The sequence below is a fragment of the Patella vulgata genome, chromosome 2, assembly GCF_932274485.2.
Source record: "Patella vulgata chromosome 2, xgPatVulg1.2, whole genome shotgun sequence".
Lineage (NCBI taxonomy): Eukaryota > Metazoa > Mollusca > Gastropoda > Patellidae > Patella > Patella vulgata.
Genome location: NC_065880.2, coordinates 70041749 through 70055897, shown reverse-complemented (window position 1 = coordinate 70055897; position 14149 = coordinate 70041749). Strand labels below are relative to the sequence as shown.

The following is a 14149-nucleotide window of genomic DNA, read 5'->3' as shown; positions in this document are numbered from 1 at the left end:
GACACTGTTGTATTTTTTTGTCTTGTAGAGTTTGCTTCAAAACAACAAATAAGAAAATGATTGTGTACCTTAAGGTTCTATATTAGAGTCTCTTTTTTTTTTTGTCCCCCGCCTTTCGAAGAAAGGGTACTATTAAAATGAGTTCGTCCGTCCATCTGCCTGTCTGTCTGTCCGGCACACTTTTTGGGACACAATAAATCTTCTTCTAATGGTGCTAGAATGTTTAAACTTGGTGTAGGTGTTTTTTTAGGCCAATGCCTTGATGGAGTTCGAAGATGAGCATTTTCTGCTTAGGGTAAGCAGAGATAAGCAATTTGATTGGTTGATGCTTTGGGATACGATAACTTTAGTTCTAATTAATAGTAAGTGAGAGTGATGAAACTTGGTGTATAGTTTCATTACATCAATACCTTGACTAAGTTCGATAATGAGCATTTTCTGCTCAGGGTAAGCAGAGCGATAAGCAATTTTATTAGTGGGAACTTTGAACACCATAACTCTCCTTCTAATTGAGGTAGAATGTTCAAATTTGGTGTAGGCGTTCATTAGGTGAATGCCTTGATGGAGCTCGATTATAAACATTGTCTGCTTACGGTAAGCGGAGATAAGCAATCTGATTGGTTGATGCTTTGGGGCATGATAACTTTGGTTTTAATTGAGAGTGATGAAACTCCAGAGTATAGATTCATTATATCATTACCTTGACTAAAGTTCGATGATGAGAATTTTCTGCTTAGGCTAAGGAGTGATAAGCAATTTGATTGGTCAAGACTGTGGAACATAATAACTCTGCTTTTAATTTAGGTACAATGTTTAAACTTGATGTAGATGTTCATTAGGTGAATTTCGAGCTAAAGCTAAGCAGAGCTTAGAAATTTCATTTGTCGATGCTTTGGGACAAGATAACTTTGATTCTATCTGATAGAGAGTGATGAAACTTAGTGTATAGTTGATAATCAGTTTGATTGCTTCATACTTTTGAAAAAATAAATGTGCGATTAATTAATTTGTGTCCTCTATTTTGGGATTTCGGCGGGGGACATCAGTCTCGCTGATTCTGTATAGAATTCATGAGCTATATTTAGTTGTTATCCCCGTTTTAGATAGTGGGTTGTCAATGGATCCTAGGAGTATTCCTGTCTAGTTACCCCTTATCCCTGACGGTGAAGCAGTACTGGGGGTCTGGCAAGGAATGGCGGTTGAGACGAAAAATGAGATCCTGACCCCACGCAGCTGGAATTCGATGAAGAGTTGGCAGAAATGCTGATGTCCGGGAAAAATGCCTCCAAGAGCACACTGCATGGCACGTGCACCTCTTCATAGCCCAGATGGTGAAGAAAGTAGGAACCCCATTTCATTTAATTTCACTCGCATGTCCTCGAAAGGATATGAAAGATAGAGCTATATACTCACAAACTATATAAGCAGCAAAACGGATTCAAATCTCAAATATTTATTGACCCCCCCCCCCCCACCCAACCATCCCTGGCACAGCCGTTATGGAACGGGATTTCATTGAGACTTCTGATAATTTCCTGATATAATTTCACTTATCGGTACTATTGATGCAATCTGTTTCAAAGCGGTAATGCGAAAGCCGGGCGAATATTTCCGCTGATCAGTTTGCTATTGTTGGACTTTTTACCTATAGTATACACGAATCATTGATTTTATTTCTCCGTATCTAACTACTCTCCGCCGTTGGTATGTTAAACAAGCAGCTGATAATGTCAGACCTTTATAGCAATATGAATCAATATTTACCCACTTTATGAACATTTCTTAACTCTTTAACTTAGGTTAAGAATTTTACTATAATATTTATATAAATGTTACCCTATTGCTAAAGTAACTCTTTGGCTTTTGTATGTAGGTATTGTCATTGGTTACCATGGTAAACAATAATATTTCCCAAACATTAATCGATTTGATTTATAGTCTTCTTTATCCAGGCATCCATTCAAAAAAGTACCATAGCTACTATAATAAATACGCGATATGTAGGAATATACAAAGTTGAATCGAGGTTTAGCTTGGTCATTTACTTTCTTTTTTTTTTTTCTTTGGCGGGGATTGGGGTCCTGCGAAACCTATTTTTAAAATACAGATATCATATTATCTCACCATATTTTCATATTGTCTCCCTGTTACACTCTGCAAAACAGCCTTCAGGTCATTAAACCCCATTTCATTTCATTTCATATTTATGAACATATTTACTTTTCTTTCCTTACACAAATGTCTTGTTTGAGGTCGCATATTTGTAACGTAAATTGTAGCCAAAGTTCAGTGAGTACTCACTAACCAGGGGCTCGATCTGAGAAATTGCCCGGGATTTTCCAGGGTGGTTTCCCCCCTGTCAATCGTGCAAGAGTAAGAGTGTCGTTTCGTTCGGGTGCTCCGCAAAACCTAGGTCCCGCATGCACTTCGGCGTGGCACACAGCATTTCACACGTACGTCTTCATTAGCCATGTCATGTAATTTGACCTCAGTTTTACTAACAATAGAATTATTCCACCTCGACACTTTTTTTTAAAGAAAATGTCTATTCCTATTATTATTATTAATTATAAGTCACTAGGCTTCAAAGGTTCAGGACGCACTACCTATAATAGCCGTTTTATACGCCCACATTTTCATGTGGACGTATATTGTCGTCGCCCCTGTCCGTCCGTCCACAATTGTTTGTGAACAGTCTACAGGTCACAATTTTTATCCGATTTCAATGAAACTTGAAATATAGGTTTATCACCCTAAGATCTCGGTTCCTTTCGATATTGGCATGTATCGGACTGTAAATTCATGGATTATGGCCCCTGATTGTACGAAAAATCACGTTTTTAGCTTGTGAACACTGTAGAGGTCACAATTTTTATCTGATTTGGTTTAAACTTGAAATGTAAGTTTATAACCCAAAGATCTCGGTTCCTTTCGATATTCGCGCATATCGGACCGTAATTTCCTGAATTATGGCCCCTGATTGTACGAAAAATCGTGTTTTTAGCTTGTGGCCCCTATAGAGGTCATAATTTTTATCCGATTTAAAAAAACGTATTATTATATCACCGTTACACCCTAAGTACGGCTGAGTTCGAATTTCGTGAAAATCGTCCCAAAACTGAGAGACACAATGGCCGCCCTTCGTTCTCAAAAGCGTAAAAATATGGTATATCAAGGTTGTGGACCCTATAGAGGTCACAATTTTAATCCTATTTTGATGAAACTTGAAATGTAAGTTTATAACCCAAAGATCTCGGTTCCTTTCGATATTCGCGCATTTCAGAACGTCACTTCCTGAATTATGGCCCTTGATTGTGTGAAAAATCGCGATTTTAGCTTTTGGTCCCTGATTGTACGAAAAATCGAGATTTTAGCTTGTGGACCCTATAGAGGTCATAATTTTTATCCGATTTAAAAAAAACATTATTATTATATCACCGTTACACCCTAAGGATGGCTGAGTTCGAATTTTGTGAAAATCGGCCCAAAACTGACAGACAAAATGGCCGCCCCTCGTTCTTAAATAACGTAAAAATATGGTATATCAAGGTTGTGGAATAGAGATCACAATTTTTATCCGATTTTGTTGAAACTTGAAATGTAAGTTTATAACCCAAAGATCTCGGTTCCTTTCGATATTTGCGCATATCGAATTGTAATTTCCCGAATTATGGCCCTTGATTGTAGGAAAAATCACTTTCTTTTTAGCTTGTTCTCTATCCATCTCTCGAAAATGTGGGCGTATCCTGCCTGGCAGCCGCTGGTTGATTAACCTGGACGATGATTAAAGTAAGTAGAACACCTGCCATGTGAAAAGCAACGTAGACGGGTTTTACTTTTCGTTGAAAGCTGTTGAAGTATATCACCCAAGAAGAAAAAAGATATTTCAATTTCACGGTCAATTCTTGATGATTTTATTACAGAAACTAAGGTAATTTGTTGAATAGGTAAACCTTGAACCGCATATCGATCTTTCTATAGCCTTGATTAAAAGTAAAGTGAAGTCATAACATATTCGTAATATTCAGGTGATAATTAGAGATAGGTGATGTCGTGTGGTGTACGATTACGTCACAGTGTACCTAGCGCAATAACCAGTGCTTCAACGTTATTCATAAAAAGACCTGATATCCCACGTGATACCCAAGTATATGTATACCAGGTAAGTAGATTATATTGATGTAAACAATTTTTATACAAATAAGATCACACGTGAGATACAATAGTCTTGAAATACAGCAGTTATTATATTATGAACATATTTAGAACATTGTGATAGGCCTAAAAAGGTACCCAAAGTTTAGGTGTCTGTCTTATAATATACAATATTAATTTCGTTCAATGATAGCAGTGTTATTATAAAAGCAAATTATATATACCCATAGCATAATACAGGCTTGAAGTCTATTTAGCGTGATTTCGTAAGATTAAACTCCTGTTACTTACATTGAAAAAAACATAAATGGTCAAATTGGTTTATTTGCAAAGACGCATTGGTTATCATGTTGTAGCAACGAAATTATTTGCCAATCGTTTTCATATTAAAGACTTTATTTATTTTATATGCTTGAGAGAGACCAAGCCTGTAAGTCAGCTTGCATCACAGGTTGAAGACATTCGTTTTAATTCAAATTATTAAGATAGCCAAAATACATTAAAGTGAGGTGTGTCTAGGGTGGGGTATGTGTGGAGGAAGGTGGAACAGTTTCCACAGTGCCTCTGAGAAATGAATCGACGCCGTTTAGTGTGACGTCACATGTAGAATCCAAGTGAACTTATAAAGGTCCGTCATCGTACACATGAGTTAAAAGAAAGCTTTCGCATTACCTCTATGAAACCAGACACAAGACTATTGCTGATCAAGAAGTTCTTCTCCTACACTGTAAATAATATTTGTGTATTTTTACCGTAAATTGACTGGCAGAAAGTTGCCAGTAAATTGACTGTATTTTAACACCGACATGTAAATTTACACCTAAGTGGTAGATTTAGATTTACAAACAGCATGTAAATTTATTTTTTGGCATAATCATATTATACCAGTTATTAAAATCAATTTCGCAATCTGTAGATATATAAGTAACCAATATCGCTATCGACACAATCATAACATATCAGTAATTGAAATCAATTTCGCAGTCTGTAAATTTATGAGTAATATCTATCGCAGACCTATACATGTATCGCAAAGCTTTAAATTTCATTTCCTTTTCCCATTATTTATAGTCATCGCACATCTCGCAAGATTGAAATATGCTACGACGCATTAGAGTTTTAAATGCTATTGATATCTCTCAGTAACTCTGAGTGATAACATAGGGTTAATTTATTTAATTTAGTTTAATTTACCGTCTTCGGTAGTCCAATTGGTGCAGAAAAGTAGGGCGTTTAGCCCCGTTTCATTTATTTCCATTTTATTTTTCAGATTTGGAATGAATTTTGTCTCGCAAGATATAAAAGTGGGCGTATTGTAATTTGACTGGTATGGGTCTGTTTACATGTTATTGGTTCACATATTCTGCACAGTTTTTATGATTGGAGAACAAACACTCTGCAACAATGTGACTTTTCTCTGGATGTAGCTTCATGGTATGATTTTCATATGCTTTCTGTGATACCAACCCTGACTAATTCGAAATATGTCTTCAGCGAAAACAGTAGCAAGACCAAAAGGTCATCATGCAACTAACACCAAATCACGTCTAAGGCAATTTATAGCTGTTCCGGAAGGACTTTATCAAGAAGAAGAATCCAAAGTGTACACTGTCATCTGCATTGCCTTTGTTGGCGTATCGTTGATTGGATTAAGCGCCGGATTAATTATTTACGCACAGGATGTGGCAATTAGAGATTTAGTGGTAATTGGTGCTATAGGAATCTTTGTCGGATTCGTATCTTTAATAGTGGCATTAATGTATTTAGTGCAACCAATCCTCGCACGACGTCATCGGAACAGAATAGCACATATGACAGACAGACAGAGGTATACAAGAAACATTTCTGTTGTTCATCCAAAAAATCAGGGATCAGCTAATGGATATATCAATAATTATAACAATATTAGTATGGGCGATGTTTCGCTTCATTCTCAACCAAGTAACGCACAATTATATGACGCAAATGACGAAGTCACAAAATTTTCTGACGTTGTACACAAACCATTAACAATTTCTGTTCCTTCAATCAATGAAAAAACACCAACATATAATGTGGCTTTTAATAATGAAGAAACAGAAGAGAGTGCCTTATAACAAAATTTGTGCATCCCGAAAACTTGTTGTAAACTAAGAGCAAAAGATTTCGTACGACCTGGAAATATTTAATTATAATATAGACTGAAAGTGATAAGTGAAAACTTTCTATTAACCGCAAATTTAGCAGATAACAGTTAGTGGCGGTATGAAGTCAAAGCTATCCATAAACATTTTTTGTAGAACTGAAATGGAGTCTAACGTCCTACTTTTCTGTACCAACTGGGCTAATGAAGAAGGATTTGTTTTAGATATATTGTGTGCTACCCATTAGTAGTCCGTTACGCGTAAGATCTTTTTTGCCTCTAAAAGAGACGTAATGAGAAGGTCGGGCATAAAAAAAACCCCGATATCTTTAATTGCCGAAATATCATAGTAAAGCAAACCTATGTTATCGATTTTTTTAAGGAATCGTTTAACCCCGTGAGTGAGGAACACAATTTCAACATTAAGTAACCAACATTTGGTGACAAGTATCATCAGCCCATACCGTCCACTACCACATTAGCTACCTTTGGTAAAGGATTGGGCCGTGACTGTCGTATTACTAGCATGTTCCTGGAGCAACAACGGCGAGTTTTACAACTAAATGGCCGGGATTAACAATCTACTTCCGGTTTCGCAGCAATCAAATACCTAGTGATAGAGGATAATGTATGACATTTTATTCACGGGGCTTGATTGTCCGAAGACAATTATGTCTGGCTTGGCATATGGTTAGTAAAATTAATAGGAGAGAAACATATTTCTTAAAGATACATTATGGGAGATTAGATAAAGAGCTGACAGTTCCCATTATAATAGATAGAAACTAGATAATATAAAGGCAATTTGCTGAAAATTTCAGTCAAATTGATCCACTATGAACCGAGATTTTAGCGATTGAATTTTCGGCCTAGCCTCGGTCATCATTACTAATGTCCGCACGATAAAAACATAGTCTCGATTATTCATTTCATGATTAAATTATGAATGGAAGCCGAACAGGAAATCAGAACCTAATCCAATAAACATCGCAGGCTAGCGATGCCATCGAGAGTTGATTATGGTCTGGATAAGATAATTAATGTCTAATTAGTAATTTAGATAACATTTCAGACCTAAAGAAAGACATGCATTAGGCAGATTTATCTCTTGCATAATGTAGGCCTATGTTTAATCTCAGATAACATTTTGTTTATAATCGACTGGAAACTTTATCGCAATACATGGCCTCGGTATTCCCTGGGTTCGTCCAGCGAATTTCTTATAGCGGGCCATCTTGATTTCTGTTTATCGTGTGTTTAATATCCTTATAGTGTGCTGATTTATAGTGTGCCAGGTTGATCTCGGTCTTGTTCGCTCGATTATGGAAAAGTTTGCAAGAAATTCAATATAAAAGAAGTGACATGCACACAAAACGATGTCATACACATCTTTTTGGTGGGAAAGATGTTACTTTTATGTCAGTCTTTATGTATTTTGATTGGTCGATAAAAATTAGCATAAACATCAATCCCTTTTCAGATACAAATCTGAATAAAATATTGCTTATAAAAAAGGGCAGATAATTTGAATACTTGTCTCCTCCCGTGGATGAACCGAGGGGTTAGTGGAGTGGAACGGAATGAGACCACTGGGGATATGCCATACTCCATGTTAGTTTTTAAGTAGCGTCACTTCATATTTATGTTTTAAAGAGAGAGAGAGAGAAATGGGGTTTAACGTCCACTCGACACAAACTAGGTCATTTCGGGACCAACATATGGTTTAATTTTATTTCAATAATTCGCTTCCGCGTAGGGGTCTTTAGCAGTGGGAGGAAACCGGAGGACCCGGAGAAAACCCACGAGGTTGGACAGGCAACCCTACTCCTTGTCACGTACAACCGGGGATTCGAAACCACGCCAGTTGACTCAATGACAGGCCTCGTGATACAGCGCGCGCGTGCTAACCATTCGGCCATCCAACCCCCCTTTATGTTTTAAAAGGACTGGTAAAGTCGCTTACCTCAGGCGTAACACATCCCGAATTGAAACTCGTAAATTTTGATATTTGAACTAGAATATGTGTCTTTTGAAATGTCGAACCACATCACCCAAACCCCACCCAAAAAAATCTTTGCCTTTATATTTGGACAGGTTAAATATATGCCCATTTCAGAAAGAGGGAGAGAGAGGGGGGGGGCTTCCATACCCCAAGTTGTCACACTCTTAGTGTGTGTGAGGTCTGCAATATTTTATAATTTTTGAGTGGCATTTAGCAATTGCTATATTACAAACCCGTGATTGTCTTTCCAGATAAATTGTGTTATGTTCAATATTTTACTCCAAGTCGGCTTACCTCGATATAAATACAGTCTTCTACTCTTCGTCATTATCTATATATTTATTTACTTTTTTGGCTCGAAATTGCTTCTATGGCCCAGGAATTGCAACGTTCCATTTGAATGCGCAAAGTATTGATTTATCAAACGAAACACTATGGGTGGTATGTTGCATCGATACAGTTTACACAATAAATTTGTCTTTTCAAAGTTTGTTAGATTGACTCAAGAGCTAATGCCTTTTACAACCAATAAGATTATCTATTATTAATAACTATAAACATATTGTTACTATACATTTGAAAGAAACAATGGCATAAATGATTTGGTTAAATATAGTTTTTAAAATAAATGTCGATCACCAGTGAACTCAATGAACAGCAACGAAAATGAAATCTGGAATGTGAGCTCGACAGTTATATTAATTGTACTGGCTTCCAAAGATATATACTGGAGCATTGCCTTGTTTATGTTAATTTGTCTCTGTAGGTACTTGTATCGTAAACTGTTTAAAACTATTGGGATAGAATAGGGGCTGGGGATGGGGGTCTAACGCGTGCGCTTTAGGTCATAAGGTCTTCCATTGAGTCAAGTGATTGCCGGCGCATCCTCGTGGATATTCTTGGGGTCCCCCAGTTTTCTTCCACGCAAGTGAGTTATAGAAATAAAATGGTAGTCCTGAAATATCTGTTTTGTGTCGAGTGGAGACAATGCAGACAGCCCCACAAGAAGAATTTGCGTGCTCAGATTTATTAAGACTCCGTTGACGTCTATAAATAAGGTTAACTACATATTATCAGATCTTTGCATTTATATAAAGCCGTGCTACGTCATGCCGACCAAGAAACAAGTATACCCAAGAATTGTGAACGCTGTAAATTATTTAATGTGGCTATTTAAGGTAGCTAATGGATATTGATAGATCGTCAAGATAAGTATCGATTTATTCCCTCATTTTCCATTTAACGAAGAAAATGTTGAAGAAAGAAATGGTGTTTATTTTCTCATTTGCATAATATTTCTGCTTAATTTTGACCTGCTCTACCAATAAGTACACAATACCTCGGCTTTTTGGGGTTTTTTTTTTTCTTTTCGACACACTATTCTTGCAGGTCCATGGGGTTGAAGCTACTTACCATTTAGCTTGTATTTATATTCACCATAATTGTACATGTACTGCTGTAGATTCAAACTGATGTTTGATTTAATTTATTAATCTGTTTTATCCATGACGCATGGTAGTTTTTGTATATTGTTATGGGGTATATTTTTCACCTGTTTAAAATGATTAAAATATACTTTTATAATATAGGCAGGAATTGTTTTTATTTTTGATGGTCATCTGAATGTGTAGGTAAGATAATATTTTGACGTCGGTGTTAGCGGATATAATTATTTGAAATCACTGCAAAATAGTTTATACTAATGTCATGGAGGTCCCGTGTACTCATTGATGTGCACGTAAAAGTATCCTTGACAGTTGAAAATCGAAATAAGAGTAGGGAGTAGTGCCGCTGTTCACTCTGTCCAGACAAAATTTTTCTCGTGGCACATGCAAGTCTTCATTAGCCGACGCAGACAAGTAGAACATTAAACCCCATTTCTCTAGGCGTACTGGTACCAGTACGAGGTCATTGTAACGACTGCGCCGACTGGAAAATCTTTAGGACGCAATTATATTTCAAAATACTGTCTTTCATTTGGATATAGTAATACTCTTTCGGTTGTCTTTATTTACACCCCTTTAATGGAGTTGATGCTGAAAACTGAAAATGAGAACTTGAAGAGTTGAGCTTCCTATAGATGTTTGTGTATATAATATTTAATAAGAAGCACAAATTAATAAAACATAAATTGTCTTTGTTTGCTGTACATATATTTATGGGACAAGAACTGGTCCACGGGCGCTATTCATTTTGTTCTTCTTTCGAATAAAAGCTTAGGGCTCCACCAATTCATGTACGGTCGATATGGAACTTAGCATGATTGTTCCTTGGACAATTGCACATCGATTTTGAAAGCGGTGATTTCTTCATATTTGGTTGATGGGCCGTATTATCGCACTAGTTCCTTCATGAAATACCATTAATCCCGAAGGTCGTAACTTCACAAACAGCAAGAGTCTTTTAACAACTTTACAACCTTCTTATCTGATATGTAGCCCACTTTAGATCAATACTATATATAGTTATCTCCGAATAGTAAATATATTGGTGATGTTTAATAAATCTTTAATATAATGTTACATACCATATACTGGCAGCTTATATGTTGACCCCTTTCATACCTCTTGACATATGCACTTGTGTATTCTGTGGGTTGATTGGTCCAAGTTTTGGAAATGAAATGGGATTTAACGTCCTACTGTTCTGACCCGACAGGGCTAATGAAGACGGCCATGTTTTAGAAATTCCGGGGGGTGGGGGGTGAAATTACAAGGTCAGCCATTGAGTCATATTGTGGCGTGGTTTCGATTCCCCGCTTGAACGTGACAAGGGGAGTAGGGTCACCTGTCCAACCTAGTGGGTTTTCTCCGGGTCCTCCGGTTTAGTCCCACTGCTAAAAACCCTATGCGCAAGCGAATTATTGAAAAAAAATTAAACCATATGTTAGTCCCGAAATGACCTAGTTTGTGTCGAGTGGACGTTAAACGCCATCTCTCTCTCTCTCTCTCTCTCTCTCTCTCTCTGGTGTTCTCGCTGGATAAGTAAATAAAATAATGCATTTATTTGTAGACACCTTTTCTCATTTCCGTATTCGACTAGACTTGCACGGATATTTTAAATGGTGATATATATTCTTCTAATCTGGTTTTCTCACTGGAAAAGTAAATAAAATTAATGCATTTATTTGTTTCAAATTTCGTGTATAAGCAGAATTCGGGTAATGGCAATAAAATCCCACAGTACACTATATGTAAAAGAGGGGAGACTACTCCTACTGTTTAATTTTCGTTTGCGGCTGTACTGACGATTTGCAAATAACAGTGACAGTATATCTGTAGTGGGTAGATATTCCATACAATTTGCTTATAAATATGATGTTCAGCCAATCGACAATATAGTTTCAAAACTATATAGTTTGTAACAGTAGGTACTGTTGTTCCCCTTTACTTGTACCACATACAGGGGTACTTTTTTACACGGTAAATCTCCACGAATTAAAGATGTATCCAGATTGTTTGAAATTTATTAGTGACTTGTCTAAATAGATAAAATGTTTGAATTATGAAATTTAAATGTGGTACTGTTTTTTGGGTTAAAGAGGGGACTTCCTGTATGAAGTTAGTTGTTGGTTACCATGAATTCAATAACAAATAAATCAAAAACCAATAAAACTCTTCCCGAACACACCTAAACAATGTAAATAGCCGTTAAAAGTGTATTTATATCATTCTTTGTTCAAAATATACATATACATGGTTCTTTCTCTTTCTTCTTAGATTTTTAGCCCCCTATTCTATAGTTTAAAGGAACATAAACCGATAAATCCTATTCTAACCATTAAACCGGTTAATAATTTCATGTCAAGAGGTTCAATCAAGGGAATAGAATGTAGGGAGTAGAAGCTCCTGGTTAATCCTATCAGTTATATCTCCTTTGAGAGAGAGAAAGAGAGAGAGAGAGAGATGGGCTTTAACATCCACTCGACACAAACTAGGTCATTTCGGGGCTAACACATGGTTCAATTTTATTTCAATAATTCGCTTGCGCGTGGGTCTTTAGCAGTGGGGGGAAACCGGAGGGCCCGGAGAAAACCCACGAGGTTGGACAGGCGACCCTACTCCTTGTCACGTACAACCGGGGAATCGAAACCCTACCAGTTGACTCAATGACAGACCGTATGATACAGCTAACCAGTCGGCCATCCAACCCTCCTCTCTATTTAGGTGAGGCATCTCTTAATTGTTTGTTTTTAGCATACATGTATATGATAATTAAAGATTATCGTGATATAAGTATTAAAGATACATTATGTAATATTTGTATAAAGACAACGAGATAATGCAAAATTAAATCATTAAATGGCGACCTCGTTTTAATACGTTTAAATTTTCGCCATCCGATGTTCTAGAGAGTTGATTATAGGCTTGTCATATGAATAAATAATTATTTATGTAACATTTGAAGCCAAATTAAAAACATGCAATTGATTATAAGCTTGTCGTGTGAATAAATGTCTAAATAATAGTTTATGTAACATTTAAAGTCAATATGATTGCTACCCTTGTTTCATGTAACAATGGGTGTTCCATTGTCAAAAAGTCCCTAAACCCAGCAGTTCAACCATTTCCTATTTCTTACCCAATGATACGGGAAGCCGCGGTGGCTCAGTGGGTAAGGCACTGACTCACCAACCAGAAAGTCTTAGGTTTGCCGAGAAAGTTCTGATGTGGTTTACCTTGTCAGTAGTGCTGAGCGGGGGGCCTGACAATGACAGTGTCTAGTCTTTCGGATGGGACGAAATAACCACGTGAAAATCGGCGTGCACGTAAAAGAAATGTTGACAGTTGAAATTCGATATAAGAGTAGGCCGTAGATGCCGCTATATGGTCAAAGTTTCCCTCATAGAACACCGCATGCCGTATGCCCGTCTTCATTATCCCAGTCGGTACAGATAAGTAGGACGCTAAACCCCATTTCATTTCATTTCGGCTTTCAACATATACAATTGCAATTTAAGGACCTCAAAGTGGGGACCGTGGCAAATAAGAAATTCTAATCAGAGCGCCTCCTCCCTTTATTTCAACTCCCAGGTTTACTTTCTATTGCTGTTGTCTCTTAAGACCCATTGAAATGTGTTAACAAAGAACAGTGAACCGTTTAACTAACAATACTAGCAGGGGAGTCATAAACAATATAGAACACGTTTATCACTTCAAATCTTTTATATTAACTAGTTATATGGAGTGACTTGGTTGCTCAGAAGTCATTAAACGTTATTTAACTATTTATACATACATATGACCTACATGCCAATGAGATTATTATTCAATTACAATTTCAATGATATTATACCATATTATGATACACATATAAATAATAATTCATATCGAACATATGAGATTTGATATCACTGATCATGTGAATTGATTTCCTATAAAATGTTAAAATGTAATGTGCACATATTCAAGATCGAAGTTAAATAATATTTAAAGTACACTTAAGATAGTTCACGTATATCTCAAAAGTAAAAAAATGTGTACTATTTTAACGTAAAGAATTTAATTATAATATGCTTATATACAACATTTTTTCAGAACAAAAACTAACACAGTAATATGGGAAATGAAATGAAATGGGGTTTAACGTTCTACTTTTATGCAACAACTTGGCTAATAATTGCATTGGCTGAAACTCCCTATTATGTTTCCAGTCGATAAATGCCACTAATTACAGGTTTATGTTCAGGGCCGGTTTTTGGCACCTTGAACAATTTCCCCAAATTGGGTCCCGCACTAGAAAGGAGCCCCGCAGCTCACCAACTTAAATAAAATCCAGGCAGTCTGGCAGCGGGGCTGTCAGATGGTGTATTAATCAATTACTAATTGTGAAGTAATGTAAATATGAATGAATATGGGTCTAGTTAAAGT

The 14149-nt window shown here is 36.6% G+C and overlaps 1 long non-coding RNA gene across 1 annotated transcript; it reads left to right on the top strand.

Moving 5' to 3' along the window:
• Nucleotides 1–4036: 4036 nt before the first annotated feature.
• Nucleotides 4037–9867, top strand: LOC130010945 (uncharacterized). Its single transcript, XR_008786232.1, has 2 exons — nt 4037–4162; nt 5426–9867. It is a non-coding gene; the product is annotated as an uncharacterized LOC130010945 (long non-coding RNA).
• Nucleotides 9868–14149: the final 4282 nt, after the last annotated feature.